The sequence below is a fragment of the Heterocephalus glaber genome, unplaced genomic scaffold, assembly GCF_053883595.1.
Source record: "Heterocephalus glaber isolate CG9 unplaced genomic scaffold, H.glaber_assembly_v1.0 deba00000281, whole genome shotgun sequence".
NCBI classification, from domain to species: Eukaryota; Metazoa; Chordata; class Mammalia; order Rodentia; family Bathyergidae; genus Heterocephalus; species Heterocephalus glaber.
In genome coordinates, this window is record NW_028258139.1 from 26,848,045 (window position 1) to 26,875,977 (window position 27,933).

Here is a 27,933-nt window from a genome sequence, read left to right on the forward strand (position 1 = left end):
ACACTACTGAAGACAGGCAGTTATTATTCATATTTAGAACTTTCCTGCCTAACACAGCATCTGACCAAAAGTGGTACCCAATGTATGCTGGTGGAATCATCACTGTCAGCCGACTATTCAATTCATGAGTGGCTTTTTAATGTTTACTATTTATTTGTTAGCTTTGTTCTTTATAGCTCACCCTGGGGAGAATGACCACACCCACAGGCAGATGCTTATGTTCATCCTTGGATCACCCCTGAGTGTAAAGCTTTGAATTCGCATTACACACAGAGTCCGTTAGGCCATTATGAGTCACCAAGGCCTCCAAGTAAAAGAGAAACTGGAGTCACTTCTATAGAGACATAGAGAGAACTGAAAACCCTCAAAATGAAGATTTCCACTCTAGCCAAGTAAGAAGGGAAGGATGGGATCTGCCTTCCCACCTGGCACAACCAAAAAGAAATGGACAAATTATGGACCAGTGGCTTGCAGAAGACTGGGTGCCAGGTGAAGCAGGGCAGTGACACCTAGTTCAGGGTTGGTGCAGAAGGAAAGAAAACTGACTGAGGAGGCAAAAGACTTGCGTTCTGTCTCCACTTAGCCCTATAACTAGCCCAGATTACTATTTTTAAAATATCTCTAGGCCTCATCCAGAGCCCAGTAGACAGGCCAAGTTGGGAGATAAAGTTCAGAGTCCAGGGAAAACAATATGGATGGAGTTCATGAACCCACAACCACAAGGAGAGAGCTTCTCACAGAATTCAGAAATCTGCACTGCCCACTACTGAGGTGGCTAGAATGGAAACGACTGACCACAACAAGTGTTGATGTGAACGAAGAGGAACTGGAACTCTCTCCTACTGCAGCTGGAAATGCAAAGCAGTGCAACCGTGTTCACTGCTTTCATTTCGTGGATGTATCCATGTGTCAAACTTATCAAACTACACACCTTAAATACATGTGGTTCATTGTACATCAGTTATACCTGGATAAGCTGTTTCTAAGGAAATGGTGGAATTGGAGGTGTAGGGATGCAGGTGTAGGGATGCAGGTGTCAGCAACAGTGAAAGATTCTCTGTCTTCTGCAAAACAAGTTTCCGTGATCTGCTATTGCAGCCGAAGTCACACCAAGGCATCTGCTGGAGCCTCCAGATGAGGCTGGTATAAAATGAAAGAATGCTGGTTGAGGTGAGAAGCCCTGGATTGTAACACAAAGCCCCCTTTTACACCCTGTGTAACTTCACATGGAAATGTTCCGAGGGTTGGTTGGGAGGGAGCAGAGATCCTTTTGGAAGGCAGCAGGGTCTAATGGAGAAGCGTGACTTTGTAACCCAGACACACCCGGATTTGTCTCCACTTTGGCATTGGAGAAGATGCGCGGAGGAGTAGAAGCCTGAGTGTGCAGTGACGATTCTCACAGAACTCCTCTCCCATGGGACTCTGGAGAGCACTGTGAAGACCCCAAGGGTCCTCCTCAGGCTCTCTTCCAATCAGTAAGTCTACCTAGGACTATTTGATTGGAATTCCACCTCCACCCCTCATCAGCTGTGTGGCTTTTCATCTGTTTTGTATACAGTGGAGATGATGATGCCAATTTAATGAGTTTAATGTAACAAACAACAAAACAAAACAACATATTAAACTGACTTAGTAGAAGTCTAATATGTCACAGGTATTTTATACATGGTAGTTCCCTTTCTAGAAAAAGCTTAAAAGGTTCAGACCCTGATGGGCAGAGAGGACAAAGTGGGGCTGAAGGACCCTGTCTTGGCACACCTAAGGTGAGTCACTTAGCTCAGTCCTGTAAAACAAAGGCATCATGAACTCTGGACTCAACATTGTCCTCCAGGGCACCTTGCCAGGGACATAAGGATGCAGAAGAGGTGACCGTTGCCCTTTAAGAGCTCAGAATTCAGGGCTACACAGGTCTGATCAGCTCTGAGACAGAAACTCAGTTCCTGTGTGATTACACACCTTCATGGGACTATTTGTTCCTGGCACCAGAAAGCCTTTAAAACCAGAATGCTCCACTCGACTCTCCCCAGTCTGACTCTCTAAGCATGAAGTGCAGAAACATGCATACTTTGCTGGCCCTGCCAATGATGCTGATGTGGGTGGTCCACAGAGAACACGTGGCAGCTACTAATGAAGGAGCACAGAGGAAAGTTGTACTGAGCCCAGGACATGCATTGCAAGTTAACCATTGCTTTCAAACACAAATCTCAAAGGATCGATTTGCTTCTTCTTCATTTACCTCATTCCCCTAAATGTACCAAAAACACACTCTCAGTAATTGAGAAAATGTTCTGTTATTTGAGCTCCAATGAAGCAAATCATTTCTCCTTTCAAGCCAGGGTTGGAATTCTCCATCCTGACTGAGTATGGGCGATCAGGAATGATTTGCCTGCTTTTGAGTAGCAAGTGATCGTGACATGACAAGCCAGTCCTGGGGCCTCCTCTGAGCGAACAGCCCGCAGCACCAGGAACAAACTGTCCTGTCACCAGGGAAGGCTGCAGCACTGACGACTCCCTACACCTGCGGCCACCAGTGCTAATGGCAAGTGACACTCGTGGCTGAGAGTGTCTGCAACAGCTTTCCCAAAAGAATGGACAGTTGCATCTAATTTCTAGCCCCGGTTGGCAAAAAGTAAAGAATAATGACTAATCATCATTGATATAATAATAGTTAACATTTACAAGGCACTGGCCATGTGCCCAGATGTTCCTGAGCACTATATGTATGTTCCTTAAGCCCTGCTGTGGCTTGAATTGCTGGCCCAGTGTTTCATCACTCTTCTTGCCCTGTGCCACATGACTGTACAGCTGGGCCCAGAGGTACTGGATGTTTTTCCATCCCTTTCCCTTTCCCTATATCAAGTCAGGACTGCATACATCAACCTACAGATGTATAAGTACTTGTGATTTTAAGCTACTCTGACAGAGACTTGTGAAACAGAAACAATTGACCTAGCCGATCCCCTAGAACAGAAGCTGGCACACAGACCTGGTCTGATCTCCTGATTTTTCTAAATAAAGTTTAACTAGAAAACAAAAACACCCATTCACATGCTGAACATCCTACCACAGCAGTGCTCAGTGGTGGTACTGTTATGGTTATATCTTGCTGTCCCTCTTCAGTCTCATGCCCTCATATGTGGGCCTTTAGGAGGTGACTGGATCTTGGGGGCCTGATACTTGTCAGTGGATTGGTCCATTGATGAGTCTATAGCTAAATATGATTTGGAAGGTGAAGCCTGGTTGGAGGAGGTGCATGGCTGGGGCATGGTCTAGAAGGGCGTAGCTCCCTTCCTCCTCCCTTGATCCATCTCTCTGCTTCCTGCCCGCCATGCCAGGAGCAGCCAGCCTCTTCCACGCCCCTCTTCCATGCCACCCTGCCTTGGAGCCAGCTGACCATGGGCTGAAACCTCTACAAACTGTGGGCCAAAAAAAACCCTTCCTTCTTTAAGCTGTGGGTGCCAGTTATTGTGTCCTAGCAATGAGAAAGTAGCTGACATAGCTACTAAGGATGATGTAGTCTGTAGAGCCTAACATAGCCAATGTTTGGCCCTTTATAGAAAAGTTTGCTGACTTAAACTTTAGCTTGCATCAGAATCACTGGGTGGATGCAATCAATGCAAATACCTGGGCCCTTGTCCCATAATTTTGATTGTGTAAGTTTAGAGGGGGGGGTTCAAGAATTTGCATTTTAAACAAATTTCCAGGTAGATGCCAATGCTGCTGGCACTTTGAGAACTGCCCTAGAGCTGAGGGTTTTTTTCAACTCTGGCTGTACATTAGGATCACCTAGAGAGCTCTTTAAACATCTGTTCCCCAACCTGCGCTCAGGGATTCACTGGGTCTCTTGTGGAGCCCTGGGGTATTAGGAATTATTACAACCTCCTAGAAAGGTGGTTCTAATTTGCAGCTGGATTCAGAAAACTATTCAGGAGCAGCCTTTTTGTCACTGAAGTATTCACTGAGCAGCTTCTAGGAAAAGCTGTTTTCAGCTTTTCTGAAACCTGTCCTGAGGACATCACCCTGAGCTTGAAGTCACAGTCTAGGGAAGAGCAATACACGTAACACGAAAGTCATCTAGGTGCCTGTAGGTGCCAAGCAGCAGGGGAGAGTGGCCCCTGGAGAAGGGCTGTCAGTGAAAGCAGGGACACGAAGGGTGGGAGGAAGTCACTTGAGGAGGTGACAGTTTTGAGGAGAATTTAATGTGAATTTCAGCAGTCAGGAATGTGAGTCAAAATGTTAAGCAACTTGGCTGAGACCGCACTCTAGCGCGTGCCAGGGCAGGATGAAAGTCCCAATCTGAGTGCCTTTGAGCATCATTTCCCTGTCAACCTACTGCCGCTTCATAAAATGTTTGTCCCTCTGCAGGTCCAATCAGAGAGGGATTCTAGTCCAGACTGCACACTTATTTCAGATGCAAGTTTGAGATATTTGCAAAATAAATACCCCATAAAATAGTTGCTGCTAAAATACTACTGGATATGACTGAATCTTGTTTTGGTTCAGAAAGCATATCAGGGTTTTTAGGTGTGCCTCAAAGCTGTCCATAAAAACAACAGCAACCAAAACATTCCGTTACTGTTCTTACTTATCTAAGTTTCTTGTTATTTTCAAACTGTTTTGTGCATCACAGAGAGACAAGCACACATCATTAATGTCCTGATGGAAATGCACACCACCCCCTAATGTAGTAGTCTTGCTTGAAATCAAACCAAAATCCAATCAAGCATCTAAGTACCATTTACAAGCAATACAGTGAACCACAGGGAGGCAATGTGAAAGCCCAGGCAGCACACACAGCTCAGTGCAAAACAAACAACTCTGTTTCTGTAATAAATAGATCGTGAGGATAAGGGGACGCTGTGAGCGGCATTGTACACCCCATCAGTGTGTCGACGCCCCAACCCCAGGATTCCACCTGGAGGCAGTGTGTTCAAGGAAGAAACTAAGCTGCAACGAGTCACAATGGTGGGCTCTAAACCAGGATGAAGAGTGCCCTTCTGAGAAGAGAAGATGGGGACAGATTAGCACACAGGCATGCACAGAGGGGTCACACAAAGACACGGGGGGAGTTCAGTAACCCATGACCCAAGAGGAGAGGTTTTGTAAGAAACCAACCCTGCCAATGTCTTGACCTTAGACTTAGAGCTTCCAGAACTGTGAGAAAATAAACATCAGTTGTCGACACTCCCCCACCCCACCCCCAGTCAGTGTGACTATATGATGGCGACCTAGTGAACTATAATCATAGCCTGGTGCTCGACCACGTTGAAACTCATTGCATTTTGTACACTACCTATCTTGACGTAAAAATGTTGTCCCCATACTGGCCTTCATTTGGTACTTGGCACGTAAGCAGCAACTTCACCGTACCAATTGCCTTGTGACTCACTACCCAACTCTTTTTAGGGTACTTGTCCTACTTCCAGGAACCAATTAATGAAGAGTATGGAAAAGTCCAAGACACAGTAACAGCCAATGGGAATGTACAGGTTTTATTTAAATAATGATTCCAAAAAAACTTTAAGTCACATACATGCATATTTATTGACACTTAATAAGTTCTCTGTGGACATCTACATAAAATAATCAACATTTGTCCTTTATCTTTAGAACCAGAGCTCTGCATATCCATGATTCAACCTAGAAGGGGTGATCAAAATATATGATAAATGCTTTAATTAAAAATGTATCACAGTAAAACATACATAGCCATTAATCGATACCTCTCAAAATACTCCCCTTGTCTTAGAACATGCTTATCCCATCATTCTTACCACTTTCTGGAACAGTTCTGGAGTCCTCCTTCGTGAGGGTCTTCATGAAGTGTAATTAAAAGTACAGTGAATGCTGCTGCTGAGCACCATCTAACAGCAAGGCAGGCTCCTAAACACAACAATGTCTTCATGCACCTTCTTCTCCAGGCCTGGCCCCATGTGTCTGCTGGCTCTTCTCCAAAGTCAAAATGCCCATGAAAGGTAAATGTTCTCAACCAGTTTAGGACATCAAGGCAGCAGTACAGCAGTGCAAGTAAAGACACTTAAGAAAGAAGACTTCCAGAGCTGCTTCAGAAAATTGCAAGAATAATGGGATGAGTGTGTTCAAAGTAGGGGGAGTGTCTGGGGGGAGATTCAGAGTATTGTGTCTTTTACACAGTAAATTTTTTAAATTTAAACATTTACCATATTTTTTCAATTAGACTTCATACCTTTTAGGGAAGTAAAATGAGGCTCCCACAACTCCCACCAGATGGTCGTTTGTTCCAACTTCTGACCTTACCCGGGATGAACCACATCTTTCTTCTGCATTTGAACCCTTGAAAAGAAGGAAGCCGCCCTGTCCCTCAGTCTTTCTTGCTCTGCTCTGGACATGTCAGCTCCTCCAGCGGCTCGCACCTGCCGCTTCCAGACCCTGCCCGGGCACAGTGCCCCACACTCCTGCCACGGGCTCCTGAACGCACTGTGCCCTGCACCACAGGCATCCTGTCTGCCTCTGCTCCTTTGCTTTGTCTGCCTCTACTTGAGCACCATTTCATCAGGGATGTCTGCCCTGGCCTTTTCATTCTTTACCCCTTTCTCCATCTTCACTCCTGTTTTTATGGCACACAGTATACATTTATATGCATCATCCTCATTATGTGTCTCCGTCTAATAAATGGAAGCTCCTCGAGGGTACCGGCTCTGTTTCAACCCCTGCTGTAACCCCACACTTGAGCCAGAGCCCATTGCATAAGGGGCTCAACTCATATTTCAAAAACAAAGGAGTAAATCATCGCTGTTACCAGAGTAGAGAGCTCTGGTTTCAAGCCATGACGAGTGAGTATTTTTTCCTATTCCCCACTCCCCTCTATAAAGGAATCAGCAGTAAGACTAGAAGAAGCGCAAGTAAGTTCTGTCAGCTGGCTGTCCATCTCAGCATCCTGCCCCTGCCAGGCCACCAGGCTGCAGCTGGACAGTCCAGAGATACATTGTGGCCATCTGCAGAACACAAGGTCCAGGCAGCTGGGCTGGGGGGGACAGCGGGAGTCCCTTGGGGATGCAAGCTCTGCAGACACACCCCACAGCAGTGCATCTGACTCCCTCCCCATTGGTTCTTGTTTATATCTGTCCTGTGTACTTTGGCTCCCAAAGCCTCTGTTTACAGATCTGGGTCATGGAAGGACAGGAATCCCAACAACACGAGATTCACAGAAGCTGTCCCAAGGCCTCCTGTTCCCATTTTTCCTTGTAAGACAGCAGTGTGGAACACTGTCGAGTCATTGATTAGACTTTGAAATGGCCCGACAGCCCCAGCTGATGTCTACGTGTCATCTGTATTCACCATCACTGTGACTTTGGGCAAATACATAATCTTGTGAGCCTCAAGTTTCTCATTTTTTAAAGGAAAGTAAGGATGCAAACTTAGAATTAGAGCCAACACGAAAAGAAAGCAGCACATGGCACTCACTCTGTAGTTTGATCATGCTGTCTAGGTTCCCAAGTGGTGCTCTAGTACACCCCATCTCTGGCAGAATCCTCGGGTTGGCCTCAATTCCACTCTCCTGGGGACTGCTGAGCACCGCTCCGCCTTTCCATTTCTCATTAATCTGTCTTCTCCCTCCTCCTTCAAGGATGCTCAAGGAAGGTGGCCACTCCTAGCCTGCTCTCGGGAGCTATCCACCTGCGAGTTTCGTCCTGTCTTCACTACTGGCCTTTGGGGACCTCAGCAAGTTACTGAGCTTCCATGTGGCTCGGTGTGTGATCTGCAAGGGAAGGAGGCAGCTGCAGCTGTGGGATTTGCAAACTAAAGTCTCTCTCGATTCTCTCAGCCACCACCACCCCTCCTATGGAAGATGGGAAGCCAAACATCAGTGTCCCCACCTGTGCAGTCCCCAGTGTGCCTGTCTCTCAGGCTGACACAGCGGAAGTCTGCTAGTAGGTGCTAAAAAGCTCACAGACTGAAAACAACCGTGGGAAACTGTGAGGAAATGGCCTGGCTAGGCATGCACCAGTGCGCGTGGAGAGTGGGCACGGGTCAGCATTCGGCAAGAGGGAGGAGGTGAGGACTGCTGAGAGGAGAAGGCTTTCGAGCAGGGATGGTGAACCTTGGAGACCAGCGCCCAAAATGCAACCCAAACCACTTGTTCATCACAAAGTGCCGACACCGCAATTACCCTGAATACTGAGATTTTAGTTTGAAAAAATCAACTCATATAGTAATGTCTTTCATCTTAAAGGAAAAACTAATAACACAGGTGCCATAGGTTTGCCGAGTGGAAGAAGGGGCAGGATGCAGGCCGTGCCCCGGGGGGCGAAAAGTGTGCTCGGCGACTGCTGAGGACAAGGTTGTGATGGCCTCACCCCTCATGGCCCACGACCACCTCAGAAGCCACCTGTCTCTTGAGGGGAGCCAACTGCAGGGCCCATCTGAGAGCCTCCCTGTGCGTCATCAACTGCAACATATTATGAACTGCTGCCCACGTCATGCGGTTTATACAGACGGCATGCTGGCCACCAAAGGTGTGAGCAGTGTCTTTCGCCTCATGCACCGTAGCGCCTCATAGCCAAAGCTTTGCGGAAAGCCCCAGGACAGGGCTGAAACAGAACGGTCTCTCACGCGTCCCTGGAGGAACAGCAGTTAACTCGGCCCTGTGTGGGAATACCATGTCCACATCACTTTTGCACCAGATCTTCAGCCAGAGAGCTGCAACACTGGGTCCTGATCCACTGGTGTCCAGGCAGTTACAGACAGCAGTGTCAGGGAAGAGAAGCCTTCTGTCCCTTCCTGAATCTGAGTAGGCATCTGAGTAGGTTGCCCACACCCCATACGATAGAAGTACTGACCGGGCCGGGGACAGGAAGGAGATATTTTCCCAAGCAAGTGGCTCATGCATCCCCTGTGAAGGTGACTGAACTTGGAGCAAAGGGTGTACTCACAAGCTAACACCGCCCCGGCTTGGAGAGGCCTCGACTCTGTAAAAGGTTTCCTTCTGCCAGGCTCTCTGTAGCACTTTTGAAACATGTTCTAAATACTTTCAGTGTGCACTTTTTTCTGACCTGAACCTGGGCTCCAAATCAGATCAAGAAATCTTCCCGCTCAGGGACTTGGGTGACTGCCTTGGTGAGGAAATCCAGCTCGGCCTGCCAGACACCGCACTGGCAATGTGCTTCTTTTTCATTTCTCGTTATGTACTGGGTGTCCCAGGCTCATTTAGGACCCTCGAAGGTCACATGACTGAATGCAGGCTCTCCTAGACCTGGCAGCACATCCAAGGGGCTTCTGCAAAGCCCAGAGACTTGCGCTTCACCCCAGCACTCCGGGACTGGGAGAGGGGGAAAGCAACAGCAAGCAACGAGGTCACGAGAGAATGGGGGAGCCTGAATTGCAGTTTCTCCTGTTGCCTTCCTGGGAATCCACGGGTAAATGGAAACAAGTTGGGTTTGGGAGCCCAAAACACTCTGGTTCAAAACTCAGGGTCCGTATCTTCCAGAAGCTTTCTGAGATATTCCACCTTTAACACGGTTGCCTGACAAAATTGTTTATAATCCCCCCCTTTGCCTCTCAAAAGTGTTCTAGTTTAGGGGCCGGGGATTTAGCTCAGTCGTTCCGCTGCCTGCCTTGCAAGCGCAAGGACCCGAGTTCGATCCCCAGTACCAAAAAAAAAAAAAAAAACCTGGTGGCTTAGTTTCCACATTAATAACAGAAAGTATGTTGTATGTTGAGCCAAAATAAATCTTGGGCCGGGGATTTAGCTCAGTGGTTCCAGCACCTGCCTCGCAAGCACAAGGTCCTGAGTTCAATCCCTGGTACCAAAAAAAAGAAAAGTGTTCTAGTTTAGATGATAAACAATATGGTCACCACATTCTCTAGTCAAGTTTATCTCTACTATTCGTGAGAAAGTGGGGAAACTGAGTCTCAGTTTCATGATCTACATGTCACAGAGTGAGCAGCACCTACTTGAGGATGAGTGAGAATTAAGTGTCTTCCAGCTGCTCAGCTAGTAGGTGTGTATTTCACAGAAACTACTGCTTTCACCTTGCCAACTGCCCTTGCCTGCTCTGCGTTGTCCACTGACATGAAAAAAGACCTTAACAAGGAGGACACTTTCAAATGGAAGTTTGTGTTTATGGAGCAGACAGACCCAACAATCCATGTGCAGGTGGGTGCTGGCCAAGATAACAAGTTAGCCTCGAGGATCTCCATTGCATTACAGTACTCAAACCCCGGCTCAGCCACCTGGTAGCAGTTCTACTGCTGTCCTTGCTGGTCTAAGTATCTCATACGTTGGCTCCAATGCCTGCAGTGGGTCCAGATCAAGGGAGCTTCAGGCTGCTGTGATTCTTGGGCCAGGCAGAAGAGGGGGAGTGACACACTATCTGTCCCAGTGACTGTCACTCCTGCCGCAGTGGCTCATCTGATGGACCTCTCTCAGCCTGTCTGAGTGGTGATGCTACCAGTGACTCACTGATGCCCCCCAAAAGCCCCTTCTTAGGTCCTCTTTCTGATCTCTCCCACTGGCTTGAGGACACTTGGCAGGGAGGGCAGTGGGAGGCAGCAGCTAGGTGGAGTGTGCCCTATCTAAGCTGCAGAGACAGGCAGCAGGAAAGGAGGAACCACCGTGCACAGCTGGCCCTGGATGGGAACTCGAGGATGCCAGAAGCAGACACTGTAATGAGCAATGAGGGGACAATCCCAGCCACGCAGTGATCCTCAAGGGTCAGAGACTCCCCAAGGGAGAAAAAGAAAGAACAGAGCTTTACAGGCATCAGAAATCTCACTGGATCCAGTGACATGAAGACTGACACACAAATGGGCTATTTAGAAGTTCAGAGTATATCCAGGGTAAGACTGACTGGGCTAACCTGAAGAAGGGGTCTCTAGAGAATAAAAGGAAAACAAGACCGAGGTCACCCAGCCTACCCTGGAAAGACAGACGCTGAGGCTGGCAGGTGCTCTCTAGAATCATCCTGAGTTCTGGAGCAGGTGCCTAGAAGTGATTCATTTCCTAAGGTGTGGAGGATGAGGTCGGTAAGGTACACAGAAAGAAAACTTCCTTCTGTGGTTATGGATGCATTTGAACCTCCGGTGCATAAGACCCTTAATTTTGCATGTAGTTTTCTTCAAGCACAAGTAAGAAAAATTATGCATACCTTTGCCTTCTCCTCCGGACATGCCACGCCTCAATGCCTATGCAGGTCCTCTGCCTGTCAGGTTCCCTGCCTGACTCCTCTTCCCAAGGTGTCGGGTCAAGCGCCTCCTCCCCAGCAGGCCTTCCCTGACCACCCTGGCCTACACAAGTGCTGCCCGGTCACGCTCACCCTGGTCTGTAATCTAGTTTTTCTACAGCCATGTCCAGGACCTTGTCTAATGTCCTGGTAGCTATTTTGTAGCTGTCTCTGTCCTCCAGAAGGCAGCTCCATAGGGGAAGGTCCTCCACAGCTTCCTTGCCTGACCCCTGTTGTGGTTTAGCACAGAATGTCTCCCCTCGCCATTCCGAGGGTGGCATCTGGAAGGGACTGGATGTGGGGCACTGTACTCACCGGTGGATTCATCACTGATGGACTCAGCAGTTGAGTGTGCTGTAGGGAGTGTGCCTGGTTAGAGGCCAGTCACCATGGCAGGGTGAGCTAAAAGGACATTGCTCTCTCCCCAGGTCCTTCCTTCCCTCTCTGCTTCCTAGGGACCATAAGGTGAGCACCTTTCCTCCACTGTGCCCCTCTGCCATGCCGTTTCCACCCTGGAGCCATTCGACCGTGGAGTAACCATGAGTCAAGATAAACTTCTCCTCCTTTGAGTTGCTGGTGTTGGGTCTTTTGTCTCAGCATCAAAGGAAGTGAAGGGGACAGTCCCCAACATCAAGCCCATTGGTTGCCAAGAAGTAGATGCTGAGCACTGATCTTGCATTGCCCTGGCATCCATTTCCATTTTCTAATGGCAAGGGCCCAAGTGGCAATGTGAGATCTGACTGTGACCAACTTCTGAAGGACTCCACTCCCACCAGGCCTCCTTTCTCATGGCAGGATAATATCCCCCACCTGCCATGTTCTGTGAGTTTGGGGAGGTGAGTCTAGCAAAAGGAGAAAGTGCTGCCTCCACGTAGGTGCTGTTCTGATGAAGGATTACAGTGATGAAGAACACACCACGGAAAGCCTCCAGAAGTGAGTGCAGCAGGCTCTGCATAGAAAGTCGCCTGAAGCTGGAGGAGCGGAGGCCTGGCCTGGCTCTTAAAAATGTGGAGGACTTGGGAAAACAGAAGGGAGCCGAGGTAATGAAAGGGAGGGGACAGAAGGCCTGTGGCTCTCTCTGGGGAGAAGAGAGACTGGTGGGACTTGGGCTCAGGAAGCTACTGCAGCTCTGCACAATCACCGAAAAATGCCAGCATCAGGTAAATCTGAGGGCAGGTGCAAAGGTGATTCTTATATTCTCCAGGCTTCCTGCTGGGTTAGAAATATCTTCTGGTAAGAGAGGAAGGGAAGCATTTCCAATGGGAAGGATGGTGTGGGGAGCCACAGAAAGCTGAGAGATTTGTGCAAATGGAGAGCAAAGCAGCTCTGGAAAGGGAGTCCTTACTCAGACCCAAAGCAGTGTACCGGAGGGGCAGGGGGAGCGTTGGGTGCTGTCCTTGGTTCTGAATCAAAGCCATACCCTTGACACTGCCCTGTGTGGCACCCTACAACAGTGGGTTCCTGCCCAGTCCCTTCAGTGTTTATAGGTCTCCTGGTATCCCCAGCTTAATATTTGTAAGTTCAATTTTCTCCAGCTGCTACAACTGAAAAAAAGGAGTGTTAACAACAGAAGATGGAAAAGTTTCAGCCCAATAATACTATCTATCCTTTATCAAGCCCTTATACACGCAAGGCCCCGTGAGGACCAGTTTATATGTTTCTCATATTGTTATAATTATTCTACTTTATAGATGAAGAAAGAGACAGCGAATGATTGAGGTTAAGAGTCCATAAATACAGAGTTGAGATTTAAACAGGTCACATAAGGACATACCCAGGAATTAGCTAGTAACTCCACGGCACATGAAAATAAGGCCTTAAAGGGAACTATCTTCGTGAATCCACTCTCTCATGCCTTCTAGGTTTTTTCCATCTGCAAAGCCCGGGTTGTGGATTCCAAAATAGACCTTGTAAGTGGGAGTATCTCATAAACTCTCCTCTACTCATGCTGGCAGCTCTCTCTATTCTTTGTTATTTGACAGTGATAGCAACAGTGTGAATAATAAGCCTTCTCTGCACATGCCAGAAACATAAACTGTATTCTACTTCCATTGCTCAGGAAGATAAGCCAAGGCAGATAATAATAATAATAAAGCAGAAAAAGCCCCAAGATGAAAGGAGACAGCTGTGGATTTTACCCCTCATTGTCACATGCACTAGAAATGGGATGATGGGGTCATTTGATAGCTTGCCAGCCTCAGTTTCCCCAGCTGAGTAGCAGTCATGTCAGTCTATAAGAAAAGGGGCTGTCTGAGGAGGTAAGGCAAAGACAAAAACCATGGTCAGAGGCAGTGGTGACCACAGCTGTTCCTCCTGGTTCCTGGCTGCCTTGTGCCAGCACCATGTATGCATTAGCTCCAGCTCCAGTCTCCTGAATGGGACCAGGCAGTTTCTGTCACTGTTTCCACCTTAAAGATGAGAAAACTGAGGCTCAGGGAGTCCTTACTAAGTGACCACTAATCAGAATCCCCTGTGACCCACCCCTATCAGGTGGGGCCTGGGGGGCTGGACAGCAAGGGTGGGTGTTGGGGGTCTAGGTGGACCCCGAGGACAGGTGCCACTCTGAGCCAGAGCCTGGGGAGACAGTCTCGTGGACTGGCACACATTCACCCACATGACAAATTCCAAGTGAGTGGGACGCGATGTGGAACTCTGATGTGCAGAGAGCAGATGCCAAGAGCCCTCTGTTCCTCCTTCCCTCCAGGCTCTGGCTCTCAACAAAACTGCCTTGCAGGCAGCTGAGTGACTGTGGGAAGTAGGGATTCTCCTCCCTGCCTGGTGAGCGGGAGAGGGATCGAGGAAACTGTGCCAGAGGTCACAGCGTTCCGGTCATTGTGTTCCTTCTTTCAAGAGTTGCCAGGGTCCACACAAGAAAAATGCTGCAGGCTGCACCACCTGCCAGGCCTCCGACAGGCTCCAGCTGGGCCTTGGCCTTCACAACAGCTGCTTGCTGCAAGGAGGGCCGCGTTCACCAAAACTCTCTTCCCTCCCACCCAGCAGCACCCACAGCAAACTGGGGCTGCAGAAAAGGCCAGGCTGCAGCACACTGCAGCTGTACAGGTGTGCTCAGTACCTGATCTCTTTGCAGCCAAGAATGTGCCATGTCTACCACCATCTCCAAACTCCCATGCGGACAAGAGCCATTGCTACATCCCCAGCTCCTTCTACTTTGTCTCCGTGTAGTGACAATTTCTCTTTCACCTGTGCAATGCTGCGTTTGCACTCCCCTTGTTCATCCGGTATCCATGATGTAACTGACACAGGCCAGCTAATGGTGGTCTAGCTAGGAAAACGCCATTGTCCCTGTCCTTGTATAGTTTCTAGAGGGAGGGAGATGTTCAAAAATAAGTGGAGGAATTAATGCAGAATTAAAAATCAGGATGGTCACTATGAAGGAAAGAGAATGGGTCTAGGCGTGAGAGGAGCAAGGGGGTGACCTCCCAGAGAGAGGTCAGTAAGGTCTCTTTACGCGGGGACCTTGAAAGGTCAGCAAGAAGCTGCCTTCTGAGGTCCCCTGTGATGTAGAGGAGGGGTTTGTCTAGGAAACAGCAGGTACAGAGGTCCTGAAGCAGAAGCAACAATGGGACATTTGGCCCGAGCATGTAGCTCAGTGAGAGAGGCTTGCTTAGCATGTGCGAGGTCCTGGCTTTGGTCCCCAGCACCAAAAACTGAAGCAAAAGACAAAGAATGGGATATTTGATGAACTGAAACAATACAGCAAAATAGATACACAGGAGACCTCAGGAATACACCTCAATTCTCTATATCTCAGTTTCTTCAGATAAGCTGTAGAAGGGACTCAGAGAGGAGCTGCATGTGAGCTGAGTCTGAGCATATTCGAAGTGAAAAACGCAAGGAAAAACATTTTTTGAGAGACATTAGTAAAAACCCAAGGTCTCACAGCTGTGAGAGCAGCAACTTGAACCCACAGCCACCCAACTTAAAGGGTCAGATTTTTCCATGAGTCCTTTTCCAGTCATTCTTCCAGCTGATCTACAGAAAAGTTTGTCAGAGAACAGGAAGAGTTGGAGGAGCAAGGGGGAGAGCCCAAGCTCCTGCCTATTTCTCTTCCCTCTGCCAGGGCTGAGCTAGTCCATAGGAGGGGGGTGTAGGACAGGTGAGCTTCCTCCTGTCCTCAAGCATGGACATCCAGAGCAGGTCAGCAGCTTCAGGAAGGGGCCGCTTGGGTGACTCCTAACTCCTGGGCCTTGGAAAAAAACTGCCTTCTCCAAGCCTAGTTAGCTCTTCTCATAAGAGATCAAGGCTGCCTGCCTGAAGGAAACGTGGGGCCCCTTGAAGGTCAAAGATTAAACTCTGGAGAATAGCAAGCAGCAGCAGAGCATGAATGTAAGCCTGGGCCTCTTCCCAGCACGGAGCTGAGTGCCCTATGCACATGCATGAAGCCAACGCTGCAGCGAGGATGCTTGGTGCCAGTCCCAATGAGATGTCCTCAGGTGACCACATGTTTCGGCCGTCACCAAAGACTTTACCGTTCTGGATCTAACAACTGATCACTGCTGTCTTTATTAATAAAGTTTGGGTCTCTGATCTTTGGATGTCTGGTTACTCTCAGCACCCCCAGCCTGGCCCAAATCTCTTGTTGCCCCCTAGATATATCCATGGAGAAGGAGGATTTGTCCTATTAAGAACCACTGTGATTCAGCGAACTTAGCGTCTTACGCACCTCACAGAGAAGTGGTATGAGGGAAACATTACATACCACTATATGTGGTATACCAGCTGTCCTTGTCCCAAGGAGGATCATGTGGCTCCTACTCCGTACACCTAGTGTGAAGATGATACAGGCTCTTCGTGTCACTTAGCACAGGCTGGGCCCAGAATAATGCTTAGAATCATTCCAGGTCTCAGTGACCCACCTGAAAAATAGGGGTCATCTACTCTGCACCTCGTTTTCTGAAAAATAAAATGACAGTGTCCCTGTAAAGTGCTCAGGAGGATGCTCGGTACTGCTGATGACATCATGAATGGGAGCTGCTCATTATAATAATCCGTAGTTTTCACGCTGGTGACAGTAACTGGGAACATCCATAAGTGTCCCCTCATCCTACACTGCTATGGGGCTCCCCAAAGGGACCAAGGGCATCTGTTAGTCCAGTACCTGCTTTCAGTGTCTGCCAGTGACACCTCCGCCCCGCACCCCCACCCGGAGAATAACTGACCAAGGACTAAGTCTATTTTTGTTTGCTTCAAAAACAAAGAACAAACCCAAGGCAAAGTACAGGCTTCTTCAAAACAAGACAGGCCCCGACACAAGGCCATGGCCCTGGCTGTCAGGAGTCTGGAGGGAGGCTTAGTTCCCACGAAGCTCTGGACAGAAAACTGTGACCACATCGTGGGAGTCAGCCTGTCGGCCCCTGGTCCTCATATGCCCGCCCTGTGGAGCTCTGGAGTTATCTCTCCTCACAGTCTCAGACATCAGGACAGCAGCCTTTGTCCCTGTCCCCTGCTCTCTTGCTCTTCTGTGGCACAGAGTCATGCACCATGGACTATTGGAAAACATTTCCCAGGGCATACGGCAGCCACTGCTGGGCACCAGTGTGCCAAACCTCCCCTTCCCCACCGCAGATGCTCTCTGTGCCTGTCGTCTGAGAGACATTTCCTGAGCACTCACTGAGTGTGGGCAGACTGTGAAACACCGCCGGTCAGACACACGGAGCCGGATCCAGTCTGCTTGATGCGTGTAAGCAGACCACAAATAGAACATTTTAGGAAATGTGCTAAAGGCAGTGAGAAGACAAGAGCTGTGGAAAGCCAGATGGGTACACAAGGGGACTTAGCTTCTGTGGAAATTCGGACAGTTGGAGAAGCAGACAACTGATCGAATCAAGACAGGAAACACCCATTTCTCTCCCCTGGCTTCCCTAGTTACCTAGCATACAAGCATGGATTGAGCAACCCTCTCCAACTCACCTGTCCTCTCTGGCAGCTCCCCTCACTCATCCTAGTGCTTACACACAGTTTCACAAATGCACACTGAGCAGACTAGAATCTTTATGGAGGCAGAACCTGCTGTGTTCTCCAACACACCTGCTGCACCTGACACTACCCAGCACACATCATGCCCTGACCAGCACTTATCACAGTGGACACAACAGCTTTGCATGGCCTCACATCACAAAAGTCCACACTAGACAACAGTAATGCAAGTACTACTGAGGCAAACATGCACAAAAATATTATTAACAATAGAAGCTGGCAAATGAAAAAACTACATGGATGATCGGATTGTAGAAGCTAGGTTAACTGTCATGTTCAATTCACTTTGACTAAATTCAGTCCAACAATAGTAATTGTGCATTCTATTTGAAAGGCATATTTTATGAACTAGACAGGGTACAAAAATAAATCAGAAGAACAGAAACACACTCAACGTGTTAATCTAGAAGAGAATATATGGGCACATAAGCGCTCACACATACACGCACACACACAAAACTTACATAAATTATAGACTATGAATTTTCAAGGAAAGGGGCATCAAAAAAGCCTTTGAAAATATTTAGAAAGCAAATGGAAGAAAGCCTTTCCATGTAGTTCAGATGAAGTAGGGGAAAGAAATGATTCCAGGAAAAGACATTCTCAAAAGGAAACAAGGAAGATGATGGAAAGTGGGTCATTCTTCCAGAACAGCCTCATTTCTCAGCCATCTAACGACAGTGCCCAGGAACCCATAGCCTCACCTCAAGCACTCAGTCAGGCAGCCAGCACTTCCAGAAACCGCCACTCAGAGCACCGAAGGGCTGGGGACTGCACAGAGGTACTGGCCCCTTTTGTTCCTTTCAAAGAGGAATTGGCACAATCAGAACTGGGCTTCCAGGACATTCCAGGCAGTGATGCCGTACAAACAGGCTGCTTTTCTGCACCCAAATTCTTCCTCAGAGGAACTAGACCCTTCTCAATTCCAAATGGTTCTATTAGGACTTTAGTCAGGGCAGCCCACCCCAACACTCTGTGCAGGTGTAGACACAAGGTGGTCCCTCTTAATTCCCAATCCCCCTGAAATAATGCCCAGTTTTCTGGTAGGTGTTTACCCCAAGAAGACCTGTATTCATCAGCTTTCCTATTACTGGACACAATACTTTGCAAAGTAAAGGACAAGAGCTTTAATTTGGCTCACATTTTGAGGTGATTCAGTCCATGATCAGCTGAATTTAAGGTAGAAACGTCATAGTGAATGTCATGGTCGAGAAAAGCTGCTTAGTTGATGGTGGCACAGAAACAGAATGGGGGAGGGTGCCAGAGAGGAAGGGCAATGGTCTAAAGTGCCCAAGGTTATGCCCCCTGACCCACCCAGACACACCCAGCAGTGTGCTCCACTGATCCCCTGGGTGACTCCCAAGCAAATTAAGGTGACACAATCAAGTTAAACCATCATAAGAGACATGTAGAATCTTGTCTTGGACCACTGATATGCAAATTTTGGAAGAAGTCCTTTCAAGCTGATGTTACTAAACAGGAAACAAAATTCACAATATCTGAAAACATCTTCTCCACCCCAAAGAGAGAGACTGCATGAGCCCCACCCACAGGGGCAGCCAAGCTGAAGGATGGACAGAAAGCATGATAATGTTATTTAGAAAGCTTCAAAATCCAGGGCTGAAAGAGTAGAGGACCAGTCAACACAAATGCAGAAGTCGGGAGGATGAACAAATTTTCAGAGAGAGACAGTGCCACCTCCAATCACCGTACCTTACAAAGGATTAAAAATGGATTTGATCCAACTACTTAACTGATACTCAAATTGTTCCATCTTTTGTTTGTTTTGTTTCTTCCTTACAGTAAGTTTCATTCTGTTGGTGGTTTAATTCAGTCAACAAGTGCCGATAAAGAATTTTAACTATTTGATGAATAGAGCACTTAGAGCCTTTTGTTAAGAAGCCTTTGATTTAGTTGGAGAGAAAGGCAAAAGCTCTACTATTTTACCAGGTTTTGGATGCAGGCTATTATGAAAAAATGAAACAGGGCCACATGATAACATCCGTGTGCTGAATTAGATCACAGGGGCAAGGAAGGGCCTTTGAAGGGCCTGCTGTGTTTGTAGAGGCCTGTACAATGGGTGGAAGTAACTATACAACTGTCTGCACACAAAGAGAAAGTGCATTCAAAGCGGAAACCACTGCATGAGGAAAAATTTTTGACATGTCCATGGGACACTCAAGAAACCAGGAGTGCATAGACTGAGAAAGTGTGAAGGATATCAGCTGGGGAGGAAGTCACAGTCATCAATAGACCGAGCCCAAAGGACTTTGCAAGCCATGTGGGACACAAAGAAAAGATACTAGAAAATTTTAAGTGGGAGGTATCATTCAAAGAACACTCATGACAGTACCTGACCCAATCCCAGAGTACAATTTGACTTGTCTTGAAAGTAGAGAAAGACAAATAAGTGGGTAGGAAAATAAAAAGAAGTTCCAGGCAGGGGAAAATACAGATCTTATGTTTGGAAGAGAGTGAGTAGAAAAACATGGGTGGATACACAGAAATTGTCAATAAAGTTTTAGTGGACGAGAAACCTGAGAAGACAGATTGTAATCCTACTTTGATGGGACTCAGATGCCAGGCTAAGAAAATGAATCCTTACTAAGTGGACAAAAGGGATCCACTGGAGATTGTCAGAAAGAGAGATGATTTCATTCTCTGCCTCAGCCAACCACAATTGTCTCTAGAGGGAATAATGGTGGAGTAATAATAAGCAGGAACTGGATTCAGGCAGGTCCAGTTCCCATCTTACCATGTAATCATAGGCAACCACACCAAAGGGTAGACCCAGGGGAAAAGTCAGAAATACTTCAGGAGATGCCCCGTTTACCACAAGGAATGTTCTAGTGCAGGTGCTGACAAACCACTTTGTCTTTGTAAATACAGTTTTATTGGAACTCCAACATTGTGCATTTACACATTGTCTAATGACTGTGTTTGTTCACCATATCGGCAAGGTCAAGCAATGGACCAACAAAGACTAAGATAGTTACTGTTGAGCCCTTTACCAAAAAAAGCTTGCTAACTTCTGCTTAGATTTTTACAGAATAAAACTTGATGTAACAAGATGACTGCTCTGCAGGACAGAAAAAAATATAAAAACAACTTCTTGCATATATTAAAATTTAGAAGCCAGGGACAGCCAATAGGGTTGGCAGGAAAAGAATAATTATTTTCTCATGAAAACAGCCAATAGCATATTTATTGCATGATAGAGACCTGAAGTAGAAATGAAGAAATATGGATGACAGAAATGAGTAAACTGAAGAGACAAAAAGATAGCTCTGGAGATTGGTGAAGAGAAATAGATACAGTGGAGAGAAACAGCAATAAAATGAGGGAGAATCAAGAAAAACACCACTTGATGAGAAGGATGGAAGACTATTTTTTAACTGCATGTGTGATTGTGTGTGTGTTCTCTGGGGTTTTGACAAAGTGTTTACATTCTCGACATGAATGAAATGTAGTTGGTGAAAATGTCAGAAAGTCATTTCTTCATTCCAGCCTCTCCTGTGATGAAACTCAGCCTGTATTGACCCAAGGCATACCTGTGTTGACAGAGACCAAGACAAGATCAATACAAGGCTTCCATGGCAAAGTTTGCAGAATGGGAAGGTAAATAAGAACATGTTTCCACATGCTTTTGTCAGAAATGTCTGCTACAGGTTTATGAGGCTTCCTTTCCAGTCTTTTTCTGAGCTTATAAAAATGCTTTCAGAAGATGTCTTAGCAATTGCAAATATCACAAGTGGAAGTAATGAATTTTCTAAGTCCCTCCCCCCAAAAAAAACTATACTATGTTTTTTAGAGACAGAAAGAAAGGCCTATTGTTATGTAAAGAAAACTCAGGCAGACCCGAGGAAAGTTGCAGCTTTTCAGAGTGCACACCAACTTCCAAGTCCACAGACTGAAGAGTATAAAAGATCTGACGGAGCTTAAAGGGGGGCTCAGAGTGAGTGAGCAAAGAAGGAGATAAAGTTGTGATCTTTATTCCATTACCACTTTTGCTTTGAATCATAGCACCTGATGTGGATGCAGGCAAACTAGGATATGGATCCTACATCTGACACATCAGATGGTTGATGAGGACCAAGAAGTTCCTTAAATTCTTTCAGCCTGTGTTCATTCCACTTGCAGATTATAAATGGTTTACTACAGGTGGAGTAGGCAGGACCCAGGCATGAGATAATGCAGCAGCAGCTAAAGAGACAATGAACTAGCATTCTTCCTCAAAGGTTCCTTGAGTTGCAGGTGATATAAACCCAGCTCAAATTGGCTTTTACATAAAAGAAAAAAAATCATAGTTTAGGTATGAACGTCAGATATGAAAAGTTTCAGAGATGGCATCTCCTGGGAACCCAACTGAAAGACATCTCTCTCCGTGTCTTGGGTCTAATTTCTCCAGTTTTAGTTTTGCTGAACCAGATTCTTTCCGAGATACATGAAGGTGACTTCTACTGCTCCAAAAATAGGATTCAATGGACAAATAGCTGGATCCACATTGCTTTTATATTTCTTTGAAGTTCTTGGTAGGGAGAAGCCAATAAGGGTGCATTCTCTATCTTTGCAGCAGTTCCATATGAAGAAGATCTTTTTCCCTGAAGTTCTAGCAGAAGTCTCAGGAATGAATCTTGGTGGGACAAGTTGAACAACATGACAACCTTTAATTAATTACCATTTTCATGGACACTCTATAATTAGCCTGGACAGGTTCTTCTGTCCTTGATCTCACCTCAGTGAGACAGGGATGGTTACCCACAGAGAAATTAAGACATTAGATCAGAAGAGTCAATAGCTGCTCAACAGGCAAAAACAATATATGCCAACCTTCGATTCAAAAGACATAAGTGACATGGTTGAATAAAATCACTTTTGCACAAAGGCACCCATTTGCCATTATATTCTAAATCAACTATTGCAAAAGAAACACAATACTGAATCCATAATAAGTGTTTATTCCTGTAGAAGACGCAGTAAAAGGACAAATTTTATTTTCACCACGCATACTAATAGTGATGAGGTTGAAGGCTTTACTGAAGGCATTCAGCTTGCCCCCACCATGAGACAAGGTCTTACCAAGTCAGTGAGTTGCCTAGGCTGGACTTAAAATTGTGATTCCTCCTGCCTCATCCTTCCAGAGTACCTGGATTGCAGGTGTGTGTCACCATGCCCATTCCAACTCTATTTCTTAAATAGCTCTAACCTTAAGAGTGTATATTTTATTTGACAAACCACCTCTATGACTTACATAGGGGATGAACAGGAATGAAATGAGACTAAATCTCAAAACACTGAATTAGCCTAATGCCCGATGTTCCCAAACCATTCACCATAGCCTATATGTCTTAGGTATAGTGTTTTCAGTCTAATCTAACTAAGAGCAAGGAATGACAAAGGAGTGAAGGGATTGTATGAGTTCTCCTAAAAACTGGATAAAACATTTTTAAAACTATTTAGAGACAATAGAAATTACCCCAAGGCAAACCAAAGCAAAAATCTTGAAAAACTACAATTGTAACAGAAAAGAATTTAACTGTGCAGCTTTCGAACATGAGCCTGCTCTACAATTCCTTTAGCTAAAATTGTGAAAACCCATAGCCTTAGTGGCCTAAATGCCAGAGATCAGAATACATAGTTAGAAAAACAAGTGAAATTTTAAAGATGAATTTTTGGCCATCAGAAACTCAGACTTAGTGAGACATAAACACTAAGTATAAGCTCTGTTCAGTTCTTTGACTACTAAATTATTCATGACTAGGAGAGAACTAAAGGGACCATAGAAAGCATGAAGACATCTATCCTTTAAAGGTAGAATGATAATGGGTAAGAGCTGTAAGTTTTCCATTGTTTTAACTATTTTCTCCATGTTTGAACAGAAGTTGTGGCAGAAAACTGAATCTCACAGGTTTGAAATGGCACATTGCAAAGCTTGAGGTTAGAAGATAAACTAAAAATGAGGGGAAAAAAAATCTATCAGGGAAAAGACTATTGAAAAGGTGAACTCAAAATTGATCAAATTCTTGATAACTAACCAAGTCACACAGACAGCTGGGAGCCACCCAGAGTGTCAGGCTAGAAAAGCAAAGTGGGGAGCCATGGAAGAGAACAAAGAGACCAGGCACTGTACACCACAACAAAGATGAAGTCTGAGCTTTGAATCCAGCAAAGTTAACCACACCAAAAATTCACTGATTCTCAAAAGAACACAACATAATCTAGAATCATATGTTATTCCCAATGTTTAGTTTTCAACTAAAAAATTACTGTATGTACAAAGTCACCCCATTCAGGAAAAATGCTAGACAATATAAAACAATACTATATGAGCAAAGATGCTGTAGTTAACAAAGTTTCAAAATACAGTATGAATGGATGATCAAAAAATTCAAATAGGGAAATTAAAACTATTAAAATGCAAAGTAGAGAATTAAAATAATGATAAGTGTTTAAAGAGATCAGAAGAAAGTTACAGGAAATATGAGGATAGATAAATAGAAGCTATTCAATTCCCTGCAAAACAAAAAACAGAAGTTAAAAAGACAGAAAAAAACAGAAGCTCAAAGACTTACAAGGCAATGTCAAGCATAATCCACCACACATGTGAAGAGATTTGAAGAAGCAATAGAAAGGGGCAGAAAAGTTGCTTCAACATTACCAAAACTGGTGCAAGACATTAAAAATCTGAAAAGCCCAGCAGAATAAGCACAAAGAAATACACTCCCATTCACAACATAAGAAAACTGCCATAAAATCTTGGAAGCAACCAGAGGAAACCACACATCCCACCTAGAGGACAATAAAATGTACAGCTGACATCTACTCAGAAACTATGGGAATCAAAAGATATTGAAACAATATACACAAAGTGCAGCTAGAAGAAAACACTCTTCTTTTAACCATTTAACTTGTTTTAATATACCTTCACAAATGGTGAAAAATATTAAAGTATGGTATAGACCAGGAATAATCATAATATTATGACCAACATTATAAGTATGGAATTATAAATTTAAAACATTTCGGGTTTAAAAAAAAAATCTGAACTGAAAGTGTAAATGAAGACCAAAATGTATAATAAATAATGTGAAATAGGAAGAAAAGGTCCAAAGGGGAGGAGGAAGGGGAAGTGAGAGGGGAAGGGGGAAGGAAAGAAGGGAAAGGAAAAAATATGAGAAAAGGAAAAAGTGGAAACAAAGTCTTGTAAATAGGGAGGGGCAGAGGGTTTGAAAGGAGAGCAGGGGAATGGGGAAAAAATAAGAACCAAAATCTATCATGTAAAGGTACAAATTCCCAATGATGAATGTCATCATATTGTACACCTAAAGAGTACCAATAAACTTAATGAATAAAAAAAATCTGGCAGCCAGTGCAGCTCTACAAGGTCTCTGCATCTAGTAGGGCTGGTCTCTGCATCCCTAACAGTGCTCACCTCTATCCATCTTTCCAGGTCCTCCAGATCTACCTATTTTTCTGCCCATTTGTTCTATCAAAGGTCAGGCAGCCCCCTTGGACCACCTTGTCTTCCTCCACCAGAGCCACCTCATTTCATGCCATGGCCACCATGGAAGCCACTTCTGTCTTCACCAGGACCACCTCTGAACATTCCTCCAGTACAGCCATGGTCCATGAGCCCTTCTCTTCCTCTCTGCATACCATCAGGGCTACCTCGGCCACAATCACCACCTGGGAATGGGGATAAGGGTGCAAGGAGGACTCCTTCAGGTTTGGGGGACATACACTCATTGCTTTCTGTTCTCTAGGTTTTGATTTCTACAACCAGATTAGGACACTGCCAATCTTCAGCTCAGTGCTGGGCATTTCTTCCTCCAAAGGGGTTTCCTCGGGAACCCCAGGGCCCTCTTGGGGGGAAGCCTCTTCTGTTTATTCTATGACCTCCCATATGACCTATGGATTCCTCAGCACCTCCTGGGCCACTGGGACCTCCATGGAGCTGTGGTGGCATGCCTCTGCTCTCATGTTGCAGCAGGCCACCTCACATGCTGTTCACTGGAGGATTCTTCCAGGCAAGGGAGATTTTAAGTTTGCTTTCTTGAAAATCATTCCCATTGAATCATTCCACAACAGACTTGGCAGTTGGTGGATCTTCATAGGACACCATGGCATCAGTTTTGGGCTTTCCTGTTTCCTTGTCCAGGTTGATATGGATCACAGGCTGCCCAGTTTCCTTGTTAATCTTAACCCATGTTGCTCAAAGAATCACGAAGTGTCACATGTCATTTAACCTTTGTACATAAATTGCACTGTTGGCAGAGTCTTTGTTGGAATCTATAGGAGGACTGAGATCAAGATCTGATCCCTCATCCATGGGCCCACCAAGCTCACTCTCCAGCACCCACTCCACTCCATCTTGCTCCATGCCAACCTCAGTTCGTGCCTCCATGATCAAATCCTCCTCTTCCCCTGCCCTGGTTATCAGGGCCACTCAAGCTCTGGTTCTCTCTGGTCTGGAAAATCTCCCAGACCTTTATCCATAAACATCCACACTACTGGGGTAGCCCTGTTGGAATGAACTCTGCTGCCCATAGCCACTATTCTGTTGCCTATAATGGCTGGGAGCCTGGCTGGAGGAGCCAGTCAGGATGTGGGGGTAACTAGTGGAAGGATGCTGCCCGTAGCTGCTTTGTTGATCATAGCTACTCTGCTATCCATAGCTGCTCACCTGCGCATAGGTGTTCTGCTGAGGGTAACTGCTCTGGTCATGGCAAGTTGGCTGCATAGTGGAATAGCTGGTAGGAGGATAGGATGGAAGGGCAGTGAATGGCTGCATCGGTAGCTGGGGATAACTGTAGTTACTCTGGTCATGTCCTATTCTGGACTGAGTTATAGCCCTCTGAGCGAGACAGGTTGATTAGTCTCAGCTAGCTTGTTACCATCCTATGGCCTTGCAGGTGCAATGGCTGCTGGGTGCTGCCCATACGCCAGGTAAGCAGACTGAATGCCATGTGCAGACTGAGCTGCATAGGAGGCTGGGTGCCTGTGACCATAGAGGTGGTGGTGTCACAGCACTAGTGCTGCATCCCCAAACAAGGTGGCTGTATGCCTGGGGGCAGCTGGAGTAATATAACCAGCAGGAAGCTGCCCACAAGAAGCTGGGTGTGCAGTCTGCCCGGGGGTGGCAGTGGTCTGAGCCTGGGCAGAGCTGACATGAGTCAGCTGTCCATGGGTTCTATAGCTTTGCTAACCATAGGCCTGGGTGGTCTGTGATACCCTTGAGCTGGCTGGGCAGCATAAGCCCTGTAGCCCTGATGGGCTGCAGTTTGGCTGTGGGTACCATAATTCATGGATGCCACTCCCTCTCCTGCCACTAAAAGAAAATACTCATAATCTACCAATTTTTCTGCTTCAGAAATGAAAGTGGGAAAAGACAGTTTTAGATATTAACTGAAAGACACTTACTGTGATCCTGATGAAATTGCTAAAAAAAATTTAAAGAAACGTAAGTTCAAAACAAATGAAGGAGTAAAAATGAAATGCTAAAAAATACTAAGTAAATATTTGTTTCTTATTTACATGGTAGGAAAGGAGAAAAAGAAAAATGAAAAACAGATGAAACAGGCTAGCAAAGGACAATGTGGCTGGCCTAAATACAACCATATTGATAATTAGTGTCTGTAAGAACACAAAAAGTTCCAATCGAAAGAAGGAGGGAGCCAAACTAGATAAAAATTCAAGACTCAACCATATGCTGCCTACAGGAGATATACTTTTAAAATATGACCTGTAGAAATGTTAAACATGAAAGAATAAAAGAGATGCCATGCAAATCAGAAGCACAAGCACGCTAGAGTGGTGTGTTGGTCAGTCTCTTCACTGGGACGAAATACCTGACTCCTGCAACTTGGAAGAGGAGAGATTTGTTCTGGCTCATGGTTTCAGACGTTTTGGTCCATGGTTGGCTGGCTCTAAGGCAGAGACATGGAGGAAGGCCGCAGCAGAGGAAAGCTCCTCACCTTATGGCAGCCAGGAAGTGGAAAACAGGAAGAGCCAGAGAGGAAGCAGCCAGGGATGGGGTACAGTCTCCAAGGTCAGGCCACCATGAACCATGTCCGTGGACTAGGCCTGACCTCTCAATAGCCCATTCGGCTGTTAGGTTAGCACCCTCACACCCAGTCACCCCTCCAGAGTCCCTTGGCTCCATCATCCGGACATCAAGTTTAACAGGGCCAAGCGGCTACAAAACAAAACAGACTGTGAGATTACTAGAGACATTGGAAGACACTTTATAAGGATAAAGAGGTCAATATCAAAGAAAGGTAACTATTATGAAGCTTATTTTATGTCTACGATCATCTAATATGACCATTATACTATACAGGACACCTTGCTATCCTGCTGTGATATAGCATATATATCTTACTAATACATTTGTAGGAATTTTTACAAACATATTTTTGCTTTCCCATCAGAACACAACTTCAAGGAACATAGGACTTATTTTTTTCTGATGTGTGCGTTTCTGTATTTCTAGCACCTCAAACAGTGATCAATGTATCGGAGGTATCCAGTCAATACTGGTTGAAAATGGGTGTGTGTGATTCAGTGGATGAATGCAATCCCAACACAAAGGCGAGGGCACAACACAAGCTCCGTGAGTGTTATTCCCCTGCATTGTTTTCCTTTCCTCCCACATTCAAGGAAGTGTATCCGTCAGTTCACAGCTCAATACCCATTCTCATCCCAGTCAAAATAATATGATTATTTGGCTGAATGA

The 27,933-nt window shown here is 45.9% G+C and overlaps 1 pseudogene; it reads right to left on the minus strand.

The window, feature by feature from the left end:
* Positions 1–24,428: 24,428 nt before the first annotated feature.
* LOC101721894 (RNA-binding protein EWS-like) lies at positions 24,429–26,506 on the minus strand (annotated as a pseudogene).
* Positions 26,507–27,933: the final 1,427 nt, after the last annotated feature.